The sequence below is a fragment of the Musca autumnalis genome, unplaced genomic scaffold (assembly GCF_047663935.1).
Source record: "Musca autumnalis isolate F117 unplaced genomic scaffold, ASM4766393v1 scaffold_1, whole genome shotgun sequence".
Classification (NCBI taxonomy): domain Eukaryota; kingdom Metazoa; phylum Arthropoda; class Insecta; order Diptera; family Muscidae; genus Musca; species Musca autumnalis.
In genome coordinates, this window is record NW_027411644.1 from 17,736,696 (window position 1) to 17,750,224 (window position 13,529).

Below are 13,529 nucleotides of genomic sequence, written 5' to 3' on the forward strand. Positions count from 1 at the left end.
AGATGGCCTATAGAAGCTCTTCCTCATTACCCACTCTGTTATGTTTGTACTTTATTACCAATGAATAATAACATGTATCAAGATCGCTCTCCATACAGAGGTTAGCATCATCTCTTAGACCATTGTTTTGTTAGGAACTTGTTTAACATTGACAAAAAGATACACCGAATTGTAATAGTCAAGATGAATTGTCTCAGCTTCGTGGAATTTTTTCGTTGGAGACTTAATATTTGGTCGTCCATTCATTGTCAGGCAACCAACCGGCCTGTTAGCTAGCCATTGTGTTTGCATAGGTTAATGTCTTTATTTTGTTGGCAGGGTCATAAACAATAACATGCAATTGTTTTGTTGGAGGATAAGAAATACCTTTGTTTGTGGTCAAGGTCAAAGGTTATGTTATTTATAATGTGACTGTTATGTGGACTATGAAAGTGGAATGATTTATATTAACATGTCCAAGGCATAATGTGACAAATGGAATGGTTTGAGACCTGTGGCATGTAGTAACTGACGTGGTTATGTTTATCTTGTAATTGGTTATTAAAACGATCCTCAATGGAACGTCACAACAACACCTTAAGCTGACGTATTATAGATGTCATGAAGCGGGGCATGAGTTTGGTTGTGGTTTATAATTTGGCAGATGATAAGGAGTCTTGGCTCCAGATTTTTTCCGGTGGATTGAAGACTGACAACATTTGAGATGAAAGCCTAATTCGTTGTTCATGCCTCGGACGATGACCAGAACCAGCAGATAACGGCGGAAAACACATAGTAATTATTCGCAACATTTTTATACTTCGCAATATATCACCGCCTTAATCGTCTACAACTCTCTTTCCATCGTTGACCAAGGGGTAAGAAGGACCGTGAATATCAATGTTGAAGACCGGACAATGTCAACAGTCCAGAATGCAAAAATCCTTGGCGCAATCTGCGACAACCTACTAACCTTCTCAAAATATTTAACCGCCATAAAAAAAGTTCGAGAAACGGAATAAAGTGCTAAAATGCATATCTGGCACATCATGGGGTAAGGACTTACGAAGCAATCAGTCGCTTAATTTTGAATTACGCTGCCCCAGTTTGAACTTCATTTTAAGCGATACTAAGTTTAGAGTCTTGCAGGCGACACAGAAAAAATTCTAATTGTATTACCTGCTGGCATGTCATCAGGCATCTCGTCCCAACCACGACAGGATCCATCCTCAAGACACATTCGGAAGAATATCCTATGATCGCCCCACTTTTACTGGCTGCATCGTTAAATGGCATTCATACTAGCGCAGTCCAGCAAGTTGTTGAATGGTATGAACCTCACAGTGTCCTATAACAACATCCTACAGAGATACTCTAAAACTATCCTGGCACAAATAAGATTTGACTGGCCAGGATCATCGAAGACATTGAGGATATTTGCCGGTAATGGTTATACAAGGTACTCACCATTCTAGGAGAAAATATCGACTGTTAAAGTCTTCGACACTGGATTCCGGCCAGCGGCTGCATCCTCAGTGTATATATGTTTGTGTTTGTATCGTTTCTTTGTATTGGAAGCAGCATATCCCGAAATGTCTGCTCCGTATTCTTTTGGTCCGTGGCGGGACGAAAAAAAGCAGGATCAGCCACCACACTCAAACTTCGGTGAGATGGAAAAAATATCTCAGGGTTTTAACTGGACTCGTCCATGTGAGGGACTACAACAAGGATTATGTGCCATACTGCGAGAACACAGTCCCCAGTAAGTTCTCGTCGTCATTAGAATACTAGACTCCCCCGCATTTCCCCAACAGCAGTCGTGTGAACGCAGCACGTAACACCAGTCATTGCTGTTCTAATCCTAGAAAATGCATTGAGGAAACATTGGACTTTATGCGTAGGAAGAATCATGGTATCGGTGATGCAGGAAACTAAGATCAACAACAACTGCAGCTTACAGCGTTGTGATGGTTACAACGTGTTAAGGAAGGATCGCACCAGAAGTAGAGGTGGGGGATTAGCTTTCCTATTGCACCAGTCTATCCAATACAGACCTCTCTCGCTTGAGCCTGTCTCTAATGACCAGTACATGGAATGTACGGGGGTAGCAGTCAGGTGTGGAACTGTCGAGATAGAGTTGCTGAACGTATACATGCTGCCGAGAAATAGATGTATCTCAGATTACGGGCCTGACATTAGCCCGCGTTTGGAAGGCCATAATCGTCTGGTCCTGGGGGACTTCAATGCGCATCACGAGATGTGGCATTCGGGCCTCGGAAACAACCAGAGGGGTACAGCGCTGGCTGAGCAGATTGATAGCTCTATCTTTTGCGTGTCGCCTGGTCTGACAAATGACGTCACCTGGCAACCCGTCATTTCCCTTGGATCAGACCATCTCCCCATAATTGTCTCCATTAGCAGACCACCCGATTTCATCACCTCTGAACGCCACACGTTCGTCAATCATAGAAAAGCTGATTGGCCGAGTTTCAGAGAGTTCACCAATCACCGCTTCAGAGAATTGGCCAATCCTTCTGATGTTTGGGTAGCAGAAAGGACATTCCGAGACATCATCACTGCTGCAGCCGCTCGCCATATCCCTGCTGGTCGAATACCCGAAGTAAGACCAAACTTCCCAGCAGAGCCAACGGGATTAGCAAATGAGCGTTATGAGCTTCGTCGAGCCAACCCCAATGACCCCAGAGTCAGGAAGCTGACACAGGAAGCTAACAGGCTGGTCGGCGAACATAAGCGGAACAAGTGGTTAAATCATATGAAGAGTTGCAACATTGGAGCCGGTATTGGTGAATTGTGGGCAACGGTTAAGTCACTCTCGAACCCTGGAAGAAGGGAAGATAGGACCTCAGTCACGTCTGGCGACGTAACGTTGACTGACCCGAAGGGGTGCGCAAGTTATTTCAATCGACAGTTTGTCGAGCACCCCGTGAGTGACAGGGCGAAGAGGAGAGTATTACGTCGCATCAGATCTCTTCCTGCCGAGTATGAATCATCACAATTTACAATGGATGATGTTGCGAATGCCATCAGGAACGCTTAATCATACAAAGCGTTGGGCCCTGATGGAATCTCCATGGTAATGCTGAAGCAGCTGGATGAGCCGGGATTGGAGTATCTCACTAAAGTTCTCAACTTGTCGCTGTCCAACATCATTGTTCCCGAAGTCTGGAAAATGGGCAGGGTGGTTCCACTACGGAAGCCCGACAAGGATGCCAGCAAAAGTGAATTGTACAGGCCGATTTCGCTTTTGTCGCCCGTAGCAAAGACCCTTGAGGCCTTAGTCCTCCCCAGTATCAGAAATAGCTATCAAGTTGCCGGTCATCAGCATGGATTCCGTAAGCAGCACAGCCCGACAACTGCGCTGCACGCCACCTCCACATACATATATTTGTCATGGACTCAACCAGAGACAGCCGTGTGATAGAACAGTGATGGTAGCACTTGACTTATCAAAATCCTTTGATACAGTCAGGCACTCCACGCTGTTTGAGGACATTGAGCAGACAACCCTCCGACCAGCCATAGTCAACTATATGTGTTTTACGCCATTCGTACGCGGAATTCAGGAACAAGAAGTCCAAACCCGTAGAGTGCAACAGGGAGTTCTCTAAGGTAGGGTGATATCTCTGGAACTGTTTAACCTCTACCTCTCCTATATTCCGCCCCCTCCAGACGGCATCGAGATCGTAACGTATGCGGATGATTGCACGATCCTGGCGTCAGGTACCTTCCCTGATGACAGCTGTGAGAGACCGAACTCCTATTTAACCGATCTTACCACATTTTTCCACGCGAGGAATATGCAGATTTCCGCCACAAAATCTACAGCCACAGTGGACAGCGCAGTTTGGGAGAGAATTGAATGTCGTGGTCGACGGTAGCAGAATTCCGGCCACAAACTGCCCCAAAATTTTTTGGGTCACACTCGACACTACTTTCAAGACGTGCGCACACGCCACAGCTATCTGCGACAAACTGAAAAGTAGAAACAAGGTCCTCAAGTCCCTAGCCGCCAGCACTTGGGGTGCAGATAAAGAAACCTTCTTGACCACATATAACGCGATAGGTCGGTCTGTGGTAAGTTATGCGGCTCCAGTTCGGTCCCCGGTATTATGTGATACGAATTGGAAAAAGATTCAAACCTGCCAGAATGCCGCCCTGAGAACAGCAACAGGGTGCCCCATCAAGTCTTCAGTGGACATGAGGAGGCAAAGATTCTTCCAGTAAAGCAACACAATGAGATGCTTTCGTTGCAGTACTTGCTTAGGTGTTACCGTGAGAGACATCCCAATCATCCCACCATCTTCTGGCTAGGCCCGACACATTCAGGCATATCAGGAAGGATATTCATGCTCTAGAGAGGGAGGTCCAACAATATAAGAGAGAACCCCTAGATCAACAAACATATCAAGCAGGTTTAAATAGTATTCACACGGATGCAGTTGCTAAGGCCAAAGGCAAATATAGTGTGAATAAAGTCCTCAAAATACATCCCCCATCTATCACAGCTGAGGAGCGTCAGCTGCCACGACAAACTAGAGTAGTTTTGGTTCAACTGCGCTCGGGATATGGCAGTCGCCTAAATTCTTATTGGACGGAAATCGACCGCGCCGTGCAAGACATCTGCCCAGTATGCGGCTTGGGCCCGCACGACACAAAACACCTTTTCAACAGCCCAGCCAAACCTACTCATCTAACTCCAGTGGATCTGTGGTTAAATCCCATCGAAGCAGCCACTTTTCTGGAACTGGAAATAGGCCCATAGCCAGATTGAACGGAAGAACGAACATACAAACATAACAATAAACACTGTTACAACAACAACATAATCAATTATATGTGTGGACGCCAGTCATACGCAGAATTCAGGAACAATAAGTCCAAGCCTCATATAGTGAAACAGGGAGTTGCCCAAGGTGGGGTGATATCCCCGGAACTGTTTAACCCTTTCCTGTATTCCACCCCCTCAAAACGGCGTAGAAATCGTTACAAATGCGGATGATTGTAGGATTTTGGCGTCGTGTATCAGCTTTGATGTCATTTGTGAAAGGCTGAACGTGAGGAATATGCAAATGTCCGCCACGGGAGAAATGAGCACTGCATAAAACCTCATGGTCGGTGATAGCAGAATTCCGACCATCAACTATCCGAAGATTCTAGCGGTCACTTTCTACGACAAGCCGAGATGTAGAAAAAATGTCCTCAAGTCTCTAGCCGGCATAACTTTATATGCAGATATATAGAAACCTAGTTGACCACATATAACGCTGTAGGTCCGTCCGTGGTAAGCTACATATGTTTTGCTAGTGTGGTCCGCAAATATAAGTGCAACGCGTTGGAAAAATATTAAAACTTGTCAGAATGCCAGAACTAGAACAGGATGCCTCCACAAGTCTTCAGTGGGTAAAGATTCTTCCAGTAAAGCAACACAAAGAGATGCTTTCGTTACAGTACTAGATCGGGTCTTACCGTGTAAGCCACCCCAATTACCATATGGTGGATAGGACTCCCCCACCTAGGCATGTCAGGAGGGTTGCTCATAATCTAGAAATAGAGGCCAAACGTTACAAGACAGAACCCCTAAATCAACACGCATATCAAACAGGGGAGTAAGGACTTCCCCCGGGTAAGCCATCTATCGTTGTGATCAGGGTCCTTAGGACTGCCAGCACGATCCGAGAGATGCCTCTAAACAAGATTAAACCTTTTTGTAATTTTTAATTCAATTGGTAAAGCTAACTTTTTATTTTGAGTGTATGCAAAATTATAAGTTTTTCAACAACAATTTTATGAAGTGTATTTAAAATGTTTTTCTTTGCAAAAATAACAATTATAATACCAACAACAACAACAGAAAATAACTAAATCAAAAAAACTCTCTTTTAATTAAATAAACAAATGAACAGAGAAGCGTTAAAGTAGCAAAAAAAAAACAACATCATGATCAACGGCGACGATGATAATGATATTATAACGACTACGTATACGCCAACGAACAGACAATAACAAAAACCACACAAATGAAAACCAACGCGCTAAAAAGTCAACAGAGAAGGAAGGCAAACGACGGCAACAACAGCTTTTGCGCGATACAACAACATATTTTTGCCACAATAAACAAAAGTCAAAAAACGATCAGTCGAGAATTGAACGCGGAAAGCGGAACGTGTAAACACGGTGTTGATGAGACGTTGAAAAGAAATCTCAAAATCAAATAAAACAAACGGAACGTTGGCTATTATTATTGTTATACGAAGTGGTTTAATAAATTAATTCTACTTTATTTATTTGTCGTTGACTTGAAAATAAAACCTGAAAAAAACCTGCCAAAAACAACAACAAGAGAACAATAAATAAAACAACGACATCGAATAATAAAAATTACATACCTATAAAACAAGCAAGCATTTAATTTTCAAAAAAGGAAAAAATATTCAAAACACAAAATTTCAGAAATTACTCGAATATAAACAAAAAAGAAACGAAACGCCAGAGCCAAGTGATATTTGATTATCCAACCAAGTGAAAACAGTTGTTTCAACTTTAGTCGTTTTTATAGGATTTTAAAAGAAAACAAGGTGAATTTTTTGTATGCAATTGAAAAAGACTATGTTTTATAATTTGATTTTAAAAAGTTGCTGTGTTTGACATAGAAATGCTAGTTGAATAACATTTTTAAATAAAATATAACTTTTTTATAGTTACACAACACAACAAATATTCTTTATAAAAATATCTTAATTTTGAATTTAGTAAAATGAAATATACATTTTCAAAGTAATTTTGATCAAATCGAAATATTTTGCCTGAACATAACCCGGTTTAGAAAGTGGACAATATTGGTCCACTCCTTCCGGTACATCCCTTGTGGTAGTCTTCTCGAAATAATACAAGAATACAAAATATTTTGGCGAACAATACCAAACTTTTTCCACTAATAAATTAGTTATTTTAAAATAATAAAACAACAACAATGGGATTAAGCCAGACTATTTTGAAAAAACAAAATTGTATTAGCTATTCCAATAAAAAACGACACCAACAATGTTCAAAATATTTTTTTTCATATTTTTTTTTAAATTCGAAGTTTTTTACGAAATATGAATTTATTTTCATTTAAAAAAATGAACAAAATATTTGCAAAATAATTTAATAATTAAATTATACTCTGTCTATCTCTATTAAGGTTTAATTTCAAAATCTTTTGATAAAAAATTACAACCTGTTTTAATAATAACATAACTAATAACTGTATATAACTATAATATTTTAACTATTTAACCAGTAAAGAAAGGGTCAAAGTCGGGCGGGGCCGACTATATGATACCCTACACCACTGTGAATATGTAGAATATAAATCGGAGCTATATCCAAATCTTAACAGAATTTGATATAATTTGGCACATTTATTTCCAGACCGAATTCAGTCATACATTACAAATTTCATCGAAATCGGAAATATATAGCCTGTTTGGTACAGAAAATACGTGAAATCGTCCGAAAATATATATGGGAGCTATATCCAAATTTGAACCGATTTCGATATAATTTGACACATTTATTTCTAGACCGAATTCAGTCACACATTCCAAATTTCATCGAAATGGGAAATATATAGCGTGTTTGGTACAGAAAATACGTGAAATCGGCCGAAAATATATGAGAGCTATATCCAAATCTGAACCGATTTCGAAGAAATTTGGCACACTTATTTCTAGACCAAATTGAGTCAAACTTTCCAAATTTCATCAAAATCGGACGTATATAGCTTGTTTGACGCAGCAAATACGTGAAATCGGGCGAAAATATATACAGGAGCTATATCAAAATCTGAACCGATTTCGATATAATTTGACACATTTATTTCTAGACTGAATTCAGCCACACATTCAAAATTTCATCGAAATCGGCCGTATATAGCGTGTTTGGTATAGAAAATACGTAAAATCGGCCGAAAATATATATAGGACCTATATCCAAATCTGAACCGATTTCGAAGAAATTTGGCACACTTATTTCTAGAGCAAATTGAGTCAAACATTCCAAATTTCATCGAAATCGGACATATATAGCGTGTTTGGTACAGAAAATACGTGAAATCGGGCGAAAATATATGTGGGAGCTATATCAAAATCTGAACCGATTTCGATATAATTTGGCACATTTATTTCTAGACTGAATTCAGTCACACATTCAAAATTTCATCAAAATTGGACGTATATAGCGTGTTTGGTACAGAAAATACGTGAAATCGGCCGAAAATATATATGGGAGCTATATCCAAATCTGAACCGATTTCGATATAATTTGGCACATTTATTTCTAGACTGAATTCAGTCACACATTCAAAATTTCATCGAGATCGGACATATATAGCGTGTTTGGTACAGAAAATACGTGAAATCGGCCGAAAATATATATGGGAGCTATATCCAAATCTGAACCAATTTCGGTATAATTTGGCACACTTATTTCTAGACCGAATTTAGTCACACATTAAAAATTTTATCAAAATCGGACGTATATAGCGTGTTTTGGTACAGCAAATACGTGAAATCGGGCGAAAATATATGTGGGAGCTATATCAAAATCTGAACCGATTTCGATATAATTTGGCACATTTATTTCTAGACTAAATTCAGTCACACATTCAAAATTTCATCGAAATCGGACATATATAGCGTGTTTGGTACAGAAAATACGTGAAATCGGCCGAAAATATATATGGGAGCTATATCCAAATCTGAACCGACTTCGGTATAATTTGGCACACTTATTTTTAGACCGAATTTATTCGCACATTTAAAATTTCATCAAACTTGGACGTATATAGCGTGTTTGATGCAGAAAATACGTGAAATCGGGCGAAAATATATATGGGAGCTATATCCAAATCTGAACCGATTTTCACCAAAAGCAATAGCGTTCTTCCTATGGCCAAAAAACTTGTAGTCCCCAATTTTCAGCTGAATCGGACAAAAAATGCGACCTGTACGTTGCGAACAAAAATACATGGACAGACGGACGGACATGCATAAATCGACTCAGAAAGTGATGTATATCCCCAAAAGGAACTATGGGTCTATTTTGTTTTCTTTTGTATGTTATAACACGGTTACACTACAGCTTTTTGTCGGGTTAACCCACTTCATGAGGATTTATTTGCTTAATCTGCTCAAATCTGACCAGATTTGCCATACAAAAATTAAATCCTCTCATGGCTGGGTCTATTTTAAATCCGACACAAATCCACCAAAAATACAGTGTTGTATTCGGTATTTGTGCAAAAAAATCCAACTCTACTCAAAAAGTACCAAAAGTTGCAACTGTTTTTGCAACAGAGTTTGTCGTGTTTTACACGTTTAATAAATCTAAAGTTATTTGGAAATCATAATCATAAAATTATTTTTTTTTTCATTAGACACTTTTTTAACAAAAAGTACGAAATGTATCCCTGTGTGTAAAATATATACCAATATGAGCAAAGAGGGGACGATATCCCATACGAGAAATTGTAAAAGTGTAACACACGACTTTATTAGTTATTTTGTATGTATACGTAAACAAACATCAGCTGACAGTTTATATCCTCGAAAAGCTAAGTGTAACCAACAAAGATTAACCCACTGGATCTATTAAACCCAGTGGTTTAACCTTCAATAGTGTAACCGGGGTATTACATACAAATGCACTAAGACATAATACCCCTTACCACAGTGTGGTGTAGGGTATAAAACCTGACTGTAGTTTGTGTCTATAAAAGGGGCGAAGGGGGAGTTTTTATAAGCGAGCTAAAGCGAGTCTCTATAGACGGGCTGAAGGAAGTTTTTGCAGACGACCTGAAGGAGTGTTTATAGATGGACTGTAGGTCCCGGTCCACACTAGCGTGAATTTCATTAAAAAATTCATGAAATTATGTGTTCTTAAATCGAATTCCCCACTAAAGCAATTTTATGATTTTACTCTACTATGGACGTCGATCTAGAGACGCATAATTTCATATTAAAATTTTAATGAAATTACTGTAGTGTGGCCCTGGACTAGGGAGTCTTAAAAGACGGACTAATGAAAGTCTTTATAGACTTTCTTAAATCCAAAGTTTTTATATAAAAAAATATATTTATTTTAATTTAAAAGGTAGAAATAAACATTTTAAAAATAAATGGTAGGGTTTTTTTTTTGGGATAAAATAGTCTGGCTTATGCTTGGCTTACATTTACGAAATCCCCTCGATTTCAACTGTCAATTCCTTTGCGTATACGTCAAATGAAAACTCATCTGAAATCCATTGGATTTCATTTGACGTATAAGCAATGGAATTGACAGTTGAAATCGAGTGGATTTCGTAAATGTTAGGCCACGTTTATATTATAGCCTTTTGCAGGGTTAACCTTCTTTATGACGATTTGTTTGACGTATATGTAATGGAATTGACATTTAAAACCCAGCTGGTTTGTTAAATCCGGTTATATATAAACGTACTATAAAGTTGCTATTAATCCCCTTGTTGTTTTAATATTTTTTAATCAGGGTGATTATGAATATAAATTCCCCGTGAGTTTTGTTATTCTGCAGTTTCAACTTAGAGGGGAAAGTGAGAAATCTCACGGGAAGTTGATATTCATGATTACGCTGATTTTTTTCAATAAAATTATAATCTTTAAAATATTAGTTTCAAAAAATGTTTTTTTTTTTTTTTTTGTCAACAATTTACACAGTTTTTCAATTGTTTCCCTCACCTAATAACTTTTTTTAACCACAAAAAATATAAACACAAACTATTACATTTCTTATAACACTTTCTATTATAAACAACAAAAGCAACAATAAATAAAATAAAACTGCAATATAATGACTCATTTTTTTATACAATTCCAAATTAGTGCTTCTAAAACAAATAAATTGTTTGTTCATATTGAAAAAAAAAAAAAACAAATCGAAACGTATGTTGTTATTCAATGGCATGATCAATTGTTGAAATTTTAAATTCTCTCACATTTGAAATTCCTATTTGTATTGTTATTTCGTTGCATTTGCATGTATAACTGTGGGGCGGTGTGTGTTAGTGCTATTCCTCTCTCGCTGCTTCTTTGATGTATCAAATGCGAAACAAAATAAATAACAAATTAAGTTATAAACAATCAATTGGAAATTAATCAATTACAAGTTCAGCAACATTGCGAAAGACTGACTGATAAGACGAAATGTAAAGAAGATGTTTTTTATTTTTCATTTAAATCGGCTCTTAACGATGGAGGGAAAACATTTCCTTCTTACAAGTGTGATTCGGGGTTCGAAATATAATGCCCCACACCATTAATACGATAATAATAATTGTTTGCAAAAACGTCCCAGAAGGGACAAGGGCGACTTCTTTCATATTAACGAGTCTAAGTCGATTCATATTAGTTCAATGATATGGGATCTAATTTTTATCGCTGAGTCCGAACGGCGGACAGTGGTCCCACTTGTACGGAAAGAGTGCCAAAAATAGTTATAATCGAAATATTAAACATAGGTTTATAACGAGGCAAGAAGATAGAAAATTTGGGTATAGCCACCCCCATATAAAGGTACCGCCCGATTTTTGGTATTTTGTCGAATTTAGCAAAATTTTCATAGCGATTTGCTTGTAATTTTGTATTTTGAGTTCTGAGTGAACAAGACACCTCCTTGTCTGATTTTTGGTATTTTGAACTATTTTTGCCAAATTTTTATACCCTCAGCATTTATGCTAACGAGGATATATACACTATCATACGGGCAAAATGTGCCTCATCGAAATAACGTTTTTAGACCCCAAGTATGTTTGGACGAAATGTGTTTCAGACAATTTGTAGTCGATATAGCAATGTCCGTCCGTATGTCTGTCTGGATGGCTGGTGCGCACGATAACTCTGGAGGAGAGTATCCGAGTTGGTCCGTACTTTGAACATCGCAGTATATCTACCAGGTATAGGTCAGGTTCGAATATGGACTATATTTGTCCACTCCGTCGGGTACCTCCCACACACATTTTTGGATAAATCCACTTTAAGACCTGCTCTCGGATCACTTTGATTTTTGTTGAAGCAACTCGCATTCGCTGCCTCAATTACGACAGTAAAATTTTTTCAAGGGCAAGTCCACACTTCTTTGGGAGAAAGCCCGAAAGTTGTAAAAACCCCCTATGGCACCATATGTAGTGGCTGGAGGGTTCGAACCGAATACTGCGCCCGTCCACACTTTGGATATCGTAATATTTCTTCGAATATTAGATGAAATTCGAAGGTGGAAGGAGTGGTCCTTCCGATACCTCCCCCACAAAAGTTTGAAAATATTCGCTAAAATGGTACTCTAAATGTTGTCGAAACTCAGTTTAAAAAAAAGCCCTATCTATCGATATTTTTGCCCTTTATTCTATCCATATTGTTTTGAAAACCACCCTAAATACGTAAGTTTTTTTTTTATTTGAAAAAAAAAGTATTTCAAGAAAAAGAAAATGATACTGGATATTAAAAATTTGATGTGTCTAGAGAATATTCATTTCATTCACAATCAAATTTGTCGCCATGAATTTTTCGATTTTTGTCCACGGGCGGAACCACTGTGCGGCGTGCCTTACGACACCACTTATAGAAAAGTTTTACATGGCTGGAATACTCAGGAAATGTCGCCAACATTACACTGAGGGGTATTTTTACCACAGTTGAAAATGTGATGCTGTCCGGCCTGGGAATCGAAGCAGGACATTTAGCGTGCAAGGCGGGTGCACCACGGTGGCATCCGTCCTACACTACTAAGAGGAGAGGGTATATTGTGAAACACTTTGTATATTTTGAGTCGGACTCGTCATTATAATACTAATATAATAATAATAAAATCGATAAAGACAAAAAAATTGGAGTTTGGATGGTGAAATAAAATTGTGAATCATTGTGTGGCGGTTCATCCCAGCAAACCAAACTGTCTGAAACTCTGATGCTGCTTACGATTTGAAATTAATTGGGAAATTAATTTTGCCGCATTTAATTTGAATGTGATTTCTATACGCTTTCTTAAGCAATGCGTATGGGAATCCATGGTAGAACAAGAAAAGGTAGCAGCAATACCCAGCTGACTGAACCGGGCTGTAATGTTAGTGCCAAATTCCATACGACATGTTACATATTTATTTCTATGTTCAATGTATATTAGGGATATATATTTTTTAAAGAACAAATTTATTCATCAGAAAAAAACTATTTCCCATAAAGACTCCTTCATATCATTGACATGTAACCTCCTCCAGGTCCGAACGACATGCCACACACTAAAACACCTCTTATAGAGGCGGTACAATATTTGTTAATTTGTGTGGTATTTTGTTAAACTTGAAAAGAATAAAGCCCTAATTAACATGTGCTTTTTTGTTTTCAAAAGCAAACGATTGAAACAGCTCCTCTTTTTTCAATGAATTACCAGCGACCCCAAACATTTTTGCAAGAATTCTACTTTCTGCGAGAAATTATGCCTTTAGTGGAATGATATGGAAAAATTCGAATTGAAAATCT

General features: G+C 38.3%; 1 protein-coding gene across 1 annotated transcript in view; it reads left to right on the plus strand.

The window, feature by feature from the left end:
* Nucleotides 1–6,011: 6,011 nt before the first annotated feature.
* The window catches only part of LOC141394385 (uncharacterized), a 55,477-nt gene continuing 47,959 nt past the window's right edge, over nucleotides 6,012–13,529 (plus strand). The window contains exon 1 of the mRNA XM_073968656.1: nucleotides 6,012–6,575. The gene's annotated coding sequence lies outside the window, so the exon portion shown is untranslated. The remainder of the gene's footprint in view (nucleotides 6,576–13,529) is intronic.